General features: G+C 35.3%; 1 long non-coding RNA gene across 1 annotated transcript; it reads left to right on the top strand.

Moving 5' to 3' along the window:
* The first annotated feature begins 9812 nt into the window (after positions 1 to 9812).
* LOC135156644 (uncharacterized) lies at positions 9813 to 14040 on the top strand. Its single transcript, XR_010295705.1, has 5 exons — positions 9813 to 9973; positions 10541 to 10723; positions 11384 to 11501; positions 11910 to 12024; positions 13686 to 14040. It is a non-coding gene; the product is annotated as an uncharacterized LOC135156644 (long non-coding RNA).
* The last annotated feature ends 494 nt before the right edge of the window (positions 14041 to 14534 follow it).

Genomic DNA, 14534 nt, shown 5'->3' with positions numbered 1-14534 from the left:
TAAATCTTTGGAAGTCCCCCCCCCCCCTCTCCCCCTCCCTAGATCTCACTCTCTCTCTATATATATAAACCAAATCTTTACACGGTCGAAGAATGAAAACTATACTGATTATCGTCATCATTTTCAGATATCGGGCCAGACTGCAAAGCGGTGTCATTTCAAAATCATGAGCCGATTCATTTTGATAATTTTTTTGCTGAATGTCTTCTTCTCGACAATGAATCAGGCAAACCTCATCAGAAGGAGAAGACAGTGGAAATCAGACCGTAAGATTGATAATCTCCCATCGATTTTTTTTTTACTTTATCGATTTATGTATTATAGCATGAATTGAATTGAATGTATTATTCGCTTCTCTTTTGCTATATATCCTTCATTTCATTTTTCATTTAATTGACTGGGTTATACATTATTAACGTACATGAAAATGCAATAATATTTTTGTTCTAAGTGTCATAATCATAATACTGCCTATATTTGTTGTTACTTTATTATTATTGTTATTCATATATTCATTATCATTGATCATTATCATCATTATTATCGTTATTACTACTTGATTATTATCAATTATTATTATTATCATCGTACTTTGTCTCTCTTTCTCTTTTAGATCACTATGAGCCAGACCCTTATGGTCGCTGTGGTAAGCCAACCATATACGTTCCCTACGGGGGCTTTGATTTATTCGACAAATACAGCGGAAATTTCTTTCACAATCCTACCCGATGCTCAAGCTCCATTGCTTGGCTAGATTGCGAGCCTATGCTTTACTGTGATGCTGGATATAAGATTTCTGGTGATCTTGATCTCGTATGTCAGAAGAAGAACTCGACCTATGAATGGGTAGGATCTGTACCAACCTGTATAAGACGAGACGAACCTCTGTATATGGAACCTAAGAATGACCCAGAAAACAACGACCAAACAAACTCCAAGATATTGAGTACGTATTTTCCTTAAACTTGCCCCCATTTGTTTATATCTGCAAAGATAGGCCATCAGATTTCGGAAATCTGTCACCAAAGGTAGGGGGACCAGGGGCTGGAAAATTTGACAAGCAAAAAGAAAGGGTTATCAAGCTAAATGAAAGGTCATTTTACCCCCCCCCCCCCCCGAAAAAAAAAATATATATAAAAATATTGACATGTAAGATCCTTTAGTCCAAATCACATGTATTATTTCGGTTGTGAATTTTGGACTTTTCTCCAACAGAAAAGACCAAAAATAGTAGGGGGACATTTTATTCGGAACCTAAGAATGACCCAGAAAACAACGACCAAACAAATTCCAAGATAATTTATGGAGTACGTATATCCTAAAACTTACCTCCCATCCGATTTACTTTTACCATAAAACTCAACTCAGTTCATTAAGTCCGTTCATAATCTTTTCTCGAAATCTAGTTTTAGTCATATTTTATATGGTTGCAGCCCATGCAGGGGCGTCGGAACATATTTTTTATTATTTTTTTTTTTGGGGGGGGGGCAAAGCCAAAAAGGGCACTTATATGCCAAAAATAGAATTTTGGTGCAAACGGATATTTTCACCATGAGATTATTATCTGTGTGTAGTGTTGTGTGTTTTGTAGTAATCAAGTTGAGCAAAGTTTTTTTTCTGAAGTGATTTCTGATTAATAAGATATTTATTTAGGCTGTATTTTTCGCGAGCGAGCGTTTTTTGGGAAAAATAAAATCTGAAGTTGTAAAACTCGCTTTTTAGTCAAGTAATTATGTTGAAAGGGCATCTTTGCGAGATGTTACAACCCCTACTTGCCAACCCAGAAATTTTGAGAATTTTTTTATATATAGTAAATGCTGTCATAAGCATCCTACTCAAACTGTAATAAAGTGCTCTAAAACAGCTTCAATTCTCATCAAATTTTGAAAATTTTCCCATCCAGTCACTGTTAGCACAAATCTTTCAAGTCATTATAAAAAATAAAATAAATTTGGCTCGCGCTTTGCGCTCACAGTGGCTTTTTAATACTGTAATTGGTTGAGAGAAATAATTAATTTAATCTGTTCAATAGGATAGCATGGAGCTTAAAAATCCAGTTTTCAAGTCAATATGCACAAATTATTATTTTTTGTGATCCGATTCATTGTAGCGAGATACGCATCCTGCATGTTCATATTAAAAAAAAGTGACGAAGATTAAAATTTTCAGCTCCGCTACGCGCTCGCATCAATTTTTTTAAACAGATACCCTTCCTGTTCATGGTTTAAAAAGTACCTATAACATGTAAAATGTTCAGTTATCATCTCTGGATATCAAAAAATTTTAGCTCGTATTATTTGGTGAGATATCATCTTCACAGGTCACTTCAAGCAGTCTTTCACAGGTGCCTATATTCAAGTCAGTAAAGAGCCTATATTAAAAATTTTAGCTCGCATTTCGCACTCGATTTTGGGAAACGGGGGAAAAAAATCATTTTCGCCTTTTACCTCCCATTTCAGGGGCCGCGGAACGGTTTTCAAAGCGGGGGGGGGGGGGGTGGGGGCTGAGCCAAAAGTGTGGGGGGGCTGACCATGCAAAAAATTACAATCATATGGTCATTTTTTTCGTTTTTGAACACGGTTTTGGAAAAAAGTGGGGGGCTGAAGCCCGGCCCCATGCAGCCCCTCCACTTCCGCGGCCCCTGCATTTACCCCCTTAGTTTTTAAATCCCGATGCCGCCACTGCCGATAACATTAATAATCCCTTATTATTATTATTACCATTATTATTATTATTAAAATTATCATCATCATCATCGTCATTATTATTATTATATTATCATTAATTTTATTACAATTATAGGAATTATTATCATTATTATTATTATTATTGTTATTATTATCATTATCATTATTATCATCATCATTATTATTGTTATCATTATCATCATCATCGTTAACAGTTCTTTTTTTTTCTTTTGGAGGGGTAACTACCCCCTTCCGATGTGTATAATTTTACAGCCCGTTTTGCCTGCGCATGAAGACCGATTTTTTTTTCTCTCGTAATATTGTTATACATAATCTGTCAATGCATAGGGGTTTCTTCCCCTCATTATTTTAACTTCCAAACCCCAACAATAACGATCACAACGACACAATCTCATACACAATTTGGAATGTTTATGAAAATTATTTCGGTTCTTTTTTTTATCCCACCAGCTATAATAGGAACTTCAGTTGGACTGACCGTGGCATTGATAGTGTGCCTTTGCCTTGGGGGGTAAGTTTTTTTTATTCCTACTCGGTATAGTATCCCCTTGTTTTGCAATTATTTTTGTTGAAAGATAATTTATGAAGAGGAGTTACTCACGTATGTTCTCAGATTGTCAGATCATTTCTTCTTCTTCTTCATCATCTTCTTCTTATCCTCTTCCTTTATTTTTTTTCTTTTTTTTTTCTCTGATTTTTTTCTTCTCCTTTCCTTTTTTATATTTCTTTCTTTATTTCTTTCTCTCTGTTTATCTCTTCCTTACTTTCTCTCTCTCATTTCTTTCTTTACATATATAGTTATTTCCCTCTTCTTCTCCTTTTCTTCTTTTTCTTCTTTCTCCTTTTTTCTTCTTCTACTCCCTTTCTTCTTTTTCTTTTTTCTTCTTTTCTTCTTCTTACTCTTCTTCTTCTTTTCTTTCCAATGCGCTTAGAAACTGTTGTATTAAGCGCTATATAAATGTTAATTAGGTGGTCTGTCATTAAGATGACAGATCACCTATTATATTCGTCAGAATTTACTTTATTTATTTTTATTGCCAAATCTTTGTCCACCTCTATCTCAAAATCGGGCATGTCAATTTCCTTGATTTTCATGTCATGTATGGGCATCATTATAGACATGGGAATGGAAGCTTTTCAAGGTTATCAAATCATGATGACGTCATCTAGGCGCCATTTTGTAAAATTAAATGATTGATCATATCATCGCAACTAATCATCAAAAATCATCCATATTTGCATCATATCAAGTTCAGGTGACAGGTCATCAGGACATATCATCAGAGGTCATGCAAAGGTCACGACGCGCACGTACGCGCGCGTCAAAATTTTAAATTTCCCCAAATCGACCGTGGTCAAGTTTGGGTACGTTTCTGGTCATTTTGAGCATGTCAAGAATTTGCGCGCGCACAGGTATGCGTGCGCGTTCTTGCACCTACCATCGTTATGCATCTTCGAGTCATCATTTCTTTCATGTCTTTCCATTGTCCATTGTCTTCTGATTAATTTGATACCTCATTCAGCCTCTTACGACCAATAATACGGGAATGCGCGTCCATTCAAATTTGCATTACGCGCGCGTAAATGGGCTAAAATATGCCTATATAAAATTCACTGTAGCTCTTCAGGGAGTCCGTTGACCCCAATTTTTCTTTTCATATTCGAATAGAGTATGAATAGGAGATATGATTTCATGCCACATTTGACTCTTAATTACATCGTGACGTCATCAAAATGGCGTCGGAACTAAGAACAAGTGTTTTCTGTTTCATGATGTCACCACAGTCATTTAAATTGATTTTAATTCCGTAAATCTTGGTCTGTTCTCGCCAAATTTTCAATATGTTTTAGCTTAGAATGTATCCTTTAGACAATATCTCCACTGTTTCATTTTAAAGCTTGTACTATTCTCAAAACTAGAATTTGTAGAGTTTTGTCATCATGCCAATTTGGAATTGCAAGAATGTACATTCAATGTCAAGTTGACAATATGTTTCCTATTTTGCTCTCTGTGCTTGTCGAACACACTGTGGCCGACTGGATAACACACCTGACTGGTATACCAGGGTTCGGTGGTTCAAACCTCGCTGGACCCCCTTTTTTTTTTTTTTTTTTTTTTTTGGTCCTTTTTAGGTGGTCTGTCATTAAGATGACAGATCACCTATTATATTCGTCAGAATTTACTTTATTTATTTTTATTGCCAAATCTTTGTCCACCTCTATCTCAAAATCGGGCATGTCAATTTCCTTGATTTTCATGTCATGTATGGGCATCATTATAGACATGGGAATGGAAGCTTTTCAAGGTTATCAAATCATGATGACGTCATCTAGGCGCCATTTTGTAAAATTAAATGATTGATCATATCATCGCAACTAATCATCAAAAATCATCCATATTTGCATCATATCAAGTTCAGGTGACAGGTCATCAGGACATATCATCAGAGGTCATGCAAAGGTCACGACGCGCACGTACGCGCGCGTCAAAATTTTAAATTTCCCCAAATCGACCGTGGTCAAGTTTGGGTACGTTTCTGGTCATTTTGAGCATGTCAAGAATTTGCGCGCGCACAGGTATGCGTGCGCGTTCTTGCACCTACCATCGTTATGCATCTTCGAGTCATCATTTCTTTCATGTCTTTCCATTGTCCATTGTCTTCTGATTAATTTGATACCTCATTCAGCCTCTTACGACCAATAATACGGGAATGCGCGTCCATTCAAATTTGCATTACGCGCGCGTAAATGGGCTAAAATATGCCTATATAAAATTCACTGTAGCTCTTCAGGGAGTCCGTTGACCCCAATTTTTCTTTTCATATTCGAATAGAGTATGAATAGGAGATATGATTTCATGCCACATTTGACTCTTAATTACATCGTGACGTCATCAAAATGGCGTCGGAACTAAGAACAAGTGTTTTCTGTTTCATGATGTCACCACAGTCATTTAAATTGATTTTAATTCCGTAAATCTTGGTCTGTTCTCGCCAAATTTTCAATATGTTTTAGCTTAGAATGTATCCTTTAGACAATATCTCCACTGTTTCATTTTAAAGCTTGTACTATTCTCAAAACTAGAATTTGTAGAGTTTTGTCATCATGCCAATTTGGAATTGCAAGAATGTACATTCAATGTCAAGTTGACAATATGTTTCCTATTTTGCTCTCTGTGCTTGTCGAACACACTGTGGCCGACTGGATAACACACCTGACTGGTATACCAGGGTTCGGTGGTTCAAACCTCGCTGGACCCCCTTTTTTTTTTTTTTTTTTTTTTTTGGTCCTTTTTAGGTGGTCTGTCATTAAGATGACAGATCACCTATTATATTCGTCAGAATTTACTTTATTTATTTTTATTGCCAAATCTTTGTCCACCTCTATCTCAAAATCGGGCATGTCAATTTCCTTGATTTTCATGTCATGTATGGGCATCATTATAGACATGGGAATGGAAGCTTTTCAAGGTTATCAAATCATGATGACGTCATCTAGGCGCCATTTTGTAAAATTAAATGATTGATCATATCATCGCAACTAATCATCAAAAATCATCCATATTTGCATCATATCAAGTTCAGGTGACAGGTCATCAGGACATATCATCAGAGGTCATGCAAAGGTCACGACGCGCACGTACGCGCGCGTCAAAATTTTAAATTTCCCCAAATCGACCGTGGTCAAGTTTGGGTACGTTTCTGGTCATTTTGAGCATGTCAAGAATTTGCGCGCGCACAGGTATGCGTGCGCGTTCTTGCACCTACCATCGTTATGCATCTTCGAGTCATCATTTCTTTCATGTCTTTCCATTGTCCATTGTCTTCTGATTAATTTGATACCTCATTCAGCCTCTTACGACCAATAATACGGGAATGCGCGTCCATTCAAATTTGCATTACGCGCGCGTAAATGGGCTAAAATATGCCTATATAAAATTCACTGTAGCTCTTCAGGGAGTCCGTTGACCCCAATTTTTCTTTTCATATTCGAATAGAGTATGAATAGGAGATATGATTTCATGCCACATTTGACTCTTAATTACATCGTGACGTCATCAAAATGGCGTCGGAACTAAGAACAAGTGTTTTCTGTTTCATGATGTCACCACAGTCATTTAAATTGATTTTAATTCCGTAAATCTTGGTCTGTTCTCGCCAAATTTTCAATATGTTTTAGCTTAGAATGTATCCTTTAGACAATATCTCCACTGTTTCATTTTAAAGCTTGTACTATTCTCAAAACTAGAATTTGTAGAGTTTTGTCATCATCCCAGGTAAAAAAACCAGTTGAAACCAGTTGAAATTTTAACTGGTTTCAACTGGAGTCAACTGGTACCAGTTGAAACCAATTGGCACAACTGGTAAACTCCCACCATGCCAGTATATTCCAGTTGAAACCCATTGTCTCAACTGGACATGCTGAAAACATACAAGTTTATTCCAGTTGAAACCAATTAACTATACTGGTATAAATTAGTACACCAGTTAATACCAGTTAAAACCAATAGGCCTTTCTGGTTTATCTACCAATAGATTCCAGTTTAAAACCCATTAGCCAAACTGGACCATTTGATGCCAGTTGGAACCCATAGAAACCCAATGGGTGTATACACCAGTTAATGCCACCTTAAACCCATAAACCATACTGGTATATCATTAAACCAATTGATACCAGTTAGAACCAACATGCATTACTGGTATACCTACCAGTTGATTCCAGTTAAAACCCATAAACCAAACTGGATCAGAGTGTTCCAGTTGGAACCCATAGACCTCCCATAACCCCACTTGAAACCCATTAACCATACTGGAATATCAAACAAATGGATACCAGTTAGAACCAATATAGGCATTACTGGCATATCTACCAGCTGATTCCAGTTAAAAGCCATAAACCATACTGGAGCAGATTATACCAGTTGGAACCCATAGACCTCCCATAACCCACTTGAAACCCATTAACCATACTGGAATTTCAAACCAATTGATACCAGTTAAACCAGCATACATTACTGGTATACTACCAGTTGATTCCAGTTAAAACCCATAAACCAAACTGGAACATATTTTACCAGTTGGAACCCATAGACCTCCCATAACCCACTTGAAACCCATTAACCATACTGGAATATCAAACCAATTGATACCAGTTAAAATTCAACATACATTACTGGTATACTACCAGTTGATTCCAGTTAAAACCCATAAATCAATTAAACTGGGACATATTTTACCAGTTGGAACCCATAGACCTCCCATAACCCACTTGAAACCCATTTACCATACTGGAATATCAAAACAATTGATACCAGTTAGAACCAATAGGCATTACCAGTATATATCTACCAGCTGATTTCAGTTAAAACCCATAAACCAAACTGGAACAGATTATACCAGTTGGAACCCATAGGCCACCCATAACCCACTTGAAACCCATTAACCATACTGGAATATCAAACCAAATGATACCAGTTAGAACCAATAGGACTTACCAGTTGATTCTAGTAAGAACCCGTATATACATATATAATATATACATATATATATATGTATATTAGAGGCATAGTGGTAATGCATTGTACTTATTTCCAACAGAGTTTATATATATATATATATATATATATATATATATATTATATAAGAACTATGTTTTCATACCTTTGTTGTTTTATTTGTCGCTTCTCTTAAACTGACTTTTGAAATATTTTTGTAATTGTTGATATCTGCAGTAATCATTCAAATTTCTTATCCGACAAGTCACTGGCTCAATATAGCTGTAACCCACTTTACATTAATATTTATATTTTTTGTACAGATCATATTACTTCAAAGTCCTCTTATCTTTGTTTTTAATTCCTTTTGAGATAATTCTTTATGATTATCATTCATGAATGTGTTTCCTATAACTATTATTATTGTTACCATCAACAAAGCGTTACTTTTCTTAAAAAAAAGCAAGTATTATTTCATACAATCCACTCTTTAATCTACATGTATTGTTATTCATTCAACATTGGTTAAATATATATTTATGTGAAAATGTTCATTATGTTAAAGGTATATACATTTAGCCTACTCCCAACCTTTGCCCGTTCCTGCTTTTGACATTACTCCCCCCCCCCCTGTATACTTTTCTTTTTGTATCCCCTTTCCAATATTATACATTAGTATACTTTGTTATTTTTTTGTTGCTTATTTGTTTACTGAAATTTTGCTCTGTACAAATTCATGTAATTCAGCCTTTTACCACAATAAATGCCATGCATTTATCCATCCTATACACAGCTCGATTGAGGATAAGAGGAAAAAAATATCTACATAATAACTAACTTAATTATTCTTTATGTTAATTTTAATATTTCCACCTTGAAAAGTTTCATTAAAGTATGTGGTTCGATATTACCATATAACTTAAATCGAAACATGTTATTCTCAGTGAAATTTTCTAGTTTACATTAAAAAAATTGTTATCCTAGATATTTGTTGCGAGAAAAAAATTTCTTCCTATTTAATCCCTTTTTTCTAATTTAAGTTAAAGAGGACTATTTTACACTATTTTTACAAATCACATAAAAATTAATGTATTTTTCTTTTTTTAACTCACTGATATTTTAAAAATATTTTTGAAGGTGAATATAATAGCTATTTTTTTTCTATTTATAACGCGCATATTTATTGCTAGTTTACAACCTTGCCATGTTAAGCAAGGCTATCTTTATCTTTCAAATAAAAAGAAAATAAATAAAATAGAAATAAAGAACAAATATTAAGCTAATTCATTCTTAAACTTTCAAAGAAAAAAAAAAGCTCCAAAAGCAGAGGCAAAAATCGTCATTTCTTGACTGGTTGCCAACCAAAACCAAACAAGAAGAAATTTGTATGTTAAGAAGTTCGTATTTCTATTTTAAAACTTCTTTCTTGCTTTAGACCCCCCCCCCCCCTTCGTTATTCCTGACTCAGCAGATCTTCCTTCAATCACCGGGCGCGGGCGGGCCTGCGCATGCGCACTGAGTGCCACTGATCGCTATCGTCCGTATAATTATGCAAATTAACCAGCGCCGCCAAACGCAAACCGCCAATCTAATTTGAATTTGAAAGAGCCATCTTCGCCGCGCCGTTAATTTGCACCGCATTTTTATCGAGTGCTAGTGCGATAAAGAAGGGTAAAGAAGGCCGTTTTAATAATAATTCAACCACTGAAATCACACGGACCAGATTTGGACAATGACTTGAAAGCTAAGACATTCGCAGTAGGCTCTACAGGTAAGTTAACAATTTTCTATGATTTTCTTTTCGTAGTTTGTTAAATGGCGCGGCTCGCAGCTAGCTGCGGGGCTAGCTGTAACGTTAGAGTTCGTCAGGACATCCTGTTACTGCCCCTCAGCGCTGCCTGCCGGCCGCGACTAGCCGGGCGTGGATGTGTGGCTGCCATGCCGGTGCAAGTCTGCGCACATACATCATATTGACCTTACGATTTGTGTTAAGATTTAACATGAATTTCTTTTTATTTCACAAAATCTTTCAGTTGATATTGTTCCATATATTGTTATAAGTAAATGAGAGAGATATGTGATCGAATGTGAAACTGATTTTCTTGGTCTTGGAAAAAATCTGAGACTCGGCCAGTTATGATTTTCAATTTCAGATTTAACATTATGATATTGATAGTGGCCAGCGCCTCGTGTCTGCGCACCAATCACTTTACACACGATTTGAGGATTTTGATGAGATTTTGAAATGCCGAAAATCGAAATTCATTATTTTTTCCACCATTTTAAGAGTCTGATTTTTTCATGAATAGCTGTTTATCACTTTTTGACTGTATTTCAGGAGAGAGGGAGACCCAAAACCACCTGGAGTCATACTGAGCCTCGAGGAGGAGATGAAGTCAGTGAACATGACCTGGGGTACCGGTAGTTTCCAGAAGAAGGCCCAGCTCAGAACCGCCAGGACTCAGGAGTGGAGATCCGAATACTTCGTTGCTGCCCTCCATATGAGGAGGCTGTAAGTTAGGTAATTCAGATGTCAAGTTTTCTTTTGGGGTCTTTGTGTATCTTCTATTATGAGAATTATGGAAAAGAGATGGTGATTTAATGGTTTTAAAGATGTAAAATATGAAATTCTAGCACTTTTTTTAGGCCTAATATGAGTTCGGACACCCTACTTATAATTTTTTTTTTGAGGAGCGCGATATTTTTGTACATGACCCAAGCCTAGTTTCACCACAGATTAATTAATAGCTACACAGCTGTTGCATTTACAATTTTAATAACAATCTACAACAATTGAGCATTTTATAAAATTGAGTGTGTCTAGGAAAGCAAATTCGGAGGCATAAGGAGAGCCATTTATTGAGCTCCATGGAATTATAAACATGAAGGACTGATCTCTGCGACATCGATTTCAGAAGTATTCCCAAGACCAAGTGAACTTACTCATTTTTTTAATAAATATGATGATGTGCTGTTTATCATTATAGTTGAATCATTGATTCACAATCCCATGTATTTTTCTTAATGTGCAAATGGAATTTTACTACAACACTCTGTAGTAACCCTTGCCCGCCTTAGGTGTAGACATGTATTGCTATTCACTGTAATATAGACGTATTTTTATTCACTGTTCACTGTACTGATTATTTTTCTCTCCATTGTTTAAAAAAAAATTATTCAGATACATCGCATCTACCAGCAAAGAACGTGTGCCAGTACAGGGAAGGAATGTACCTGTCGCACGTGAACTCTTCAGAGGCAGTGAGGACAACAAGATCTGCAAGCAAGTGATCCTTTTTGTAAGAAAATTTCCAATTTGTACATTTCACAATTAATTTTTTTTAAACACATTTAGAGTATCAAGGCTTACAAAATGTAAATATTAAATGTTTGCCCAAAAATCATTATGGGAAAGGTGGATTTCCGAGGAAAAATCAAATCTATCTTTGTTTACACAGTTGTACGAGCAACCTTATAGGAGGCTTGTCTAGGCTCCGTGATGAAAATACAATGTAAAAATTGATTCACAATCCCATGCATTTTTCTTAAAGTGCAAATGGAATTTTACAACACTCTGTAGTAACCCTTGCCCGCCTTAGGTGTAGACATGTATTGCTATTCACTGTAATATATACGTATTTGTTATTCGCTGTTGTTCACTGTACTGATTATTTTTCTCTCCATTGTTTTTGAAAAAAATTCTTCAGATACATCGCATCTACCAGCAAAGAATGTGTGCCAGTAGAGGAAAGGAATGTACCTGTCGCACGTGAACTCTTCAGAGGCAGTGAGGACAAGATCTGCAAGCAAGTGATCCTTTTTGTAAGAAAATTTCCAATTTGTACATTTTACAATTAATTTTTTTTAAAGCCTTTGTACACATTTAGAGTATCAAGGCTTACAAAATGTAAAAATTTAATGTTTGCCCAAAAATCATTATGGGAAAGGTGGATTTCCGAGGGAAATCTATCTTTGTTTACACAGTTGTACGAGCAACCTTATAGGATGTAAAATGATAAAATTATCTTCATGGAGTCCTCTAGGCTAGCCAGTGACATGGGCCCATGCCCATCAATTTTAATTCATGCTTTTGCATAACCAAATGGCGTGAATTTGGAACTGGAAGTATAATTTCAGATTGACCTCCGAAATGAAACGTGCACAATTAGTCTGAACTAAAATAACATTTGCTGAATTTTTTCTTAAATCTGGAGGCTGAAGTATTTTTTTATCTTTGAAATTAAATTGGTTCTCGTTGTTTTTTACCTCTGACTTACCAGTATGTGTGGGGGTACCGTAGAAGTAGAATTAAAGGGATGGTCCAGGCTGGAAACATATCTCAATAAATAGAGTAAAATTCACAGAGCAAAATGCTGAAAACTTGATCAAAATTTGATAACTAATTAAGGTTTTGAATTTTAAAGATTTGCATTATTCCGGTGAAATAGTTCTAGGCATGTCTTTATGAATATTCATTAGGTTGGCTGATGATGTCATATCCCAATTGCCCTTTTGTATTTTATTATATGAGATTAGGTTTATTAAGATATTTTTAACCAAGAACTATTGACAATTGGATTGACAACTGATTAGGTGCATTAGTTATTGACGCAACTTATTTCATTACAATGGAGACGCATCATTTACACATGTATGAAAAAATCAAACATTTATGATTTCATCTAGTAACATAAAAAAAGGAAAGTGGAGATGTGACATCAGCCCACCTAATGAATATTCATGACGAAGTGCATACAACTGTTTTCACAAAATATTGATAAACTTTAAAATTCAATAACTTCTTGTTATCCTATTTTGATGAAATTTTCATCATTTTGCTCTGTGAATTTTACTCAAGTATTATTTAGATGTAAATATTTTCGGCCCGGACCATCCCTTTAATCCTCGGATAAAATTTAGTATTTCATTTTTTTTTTTTTTTGCTTTGTCTTGCGTTTTTAAACATGTTCTGGGAACTGCTTTTTGAAAGTTGTCAGCATTAACAAGTTGTCTTTTTCCGACAGTTACCATAGTAACAGTCAGAGGCCAGTGCTTCTCAGCCAATCAAAAGCAATGATTTCACTGAAATAGTCGGCACTGACAATCATGAAATACCCATCAGATGTTAGCAGATAATGTGCAACATAGACTCCTAGATACATATATGCAAACATACATAGTCTAAGTCTTTATTATTAAAATAAATGTATAGGTATAAGGTCGAGGCAATTTCATCTCTGCGATGTCAATTTCAGAAGTATTCCCAAGACCATGTGAACTTACTATACATGTTGTAATAAAAATGATGATGTGCTGTCTATCATTTATAATTGAATCATTGAAATATGGAACTTAGAGAAGTTTCACTATCCCATGTATTTTCTTTATGTGCAGATATAATTTTACACCACTGAAATTTTGTATTACGGTATTCACTGTACTTATTATTTTTCATTCCATTGGTTTTTTTTTCTAATCTTCAGATACATCGCATCTACCAGCAAAGATCAAGTGCCACTACAAGAAAGGGAGGTACCTGTTTCACGTTTCCTCTTCAGAGCCAGTGAGGGCCCCAAGATCTCAATAAATAATAATTAAAAAAAAGACTCCTTTATCATTCCTTTAAAAATAGTACATATTATTTATTGAAGGTAAATGCTTAGATGCATTATATTCAAATTTTGTCTCCAAGCTAGCATGTAAAAATTGGATTGACTACATATTTACTGTGTAAGTTAATGATCTTTGTTGACACATAATACAAGAATTATACACAGCATGTTACAGTTTGTAACATAATTTTCTTTCATTAAATTCCTAGTTTAAATACCATATAAATGTTTTTTGTGACTTTTGTCATTCTCTGATGTTTTTTGGTACAGATTTCAAGAGACTGAGGGATTGATTTACCAGAGCAAGTTTACAGTCCAATCCTGTTATATTGTGCATGTGGAAATTAACAAGGTTTCAATACAATGCTACAAATTTACCTTGATTCATTTCATCAGTCCTATGTGCAAGGATAATTATTTCACTTGTCCATGCACATTGTTATAACAGGAGTGGACATTCAATGTAAAGATAATTGAAGATAATTTATAATTGAAATAACCGCCTGAGAGGGGGGGGGGGTGTTGGTACCAATATTCTAATGTGTGTGTGCGCAAGGAAAACGAAGGAGTGATTATATGAGAAGAGTAAAAGATCGGGAATGTACATATCCACATGATTCATTTTTGTTTATGCTATACATTGCAGGATGTTTCTAACTGGTACCACTTGACAATTTATGTTTCCAACTGGTCCTAACTGGTGCTTCCAACTTGTTCTAA

The sequence above is a fragment of the Lytechinus pictus genome, chromosome 14 (assembly GCF_037042905.1).
Source record: "Lytechinus pictus isolate F3 Inbred chromosome 14, Lp3.0, whole genome shotgun sequence".
Classification (NCBI taxonomy): Eukaryota; Metazoa; Echinodermata; class Echinoidea; order Temnopleuroida; family Toxopneustidae; genus Lytechinus; species Lytechinus pictus.
The sequence above is the reverse complement of the archived record's forward strand: the minus strand, read 5'-3'. Positions and strand labels throughout refer to the sequence as shown.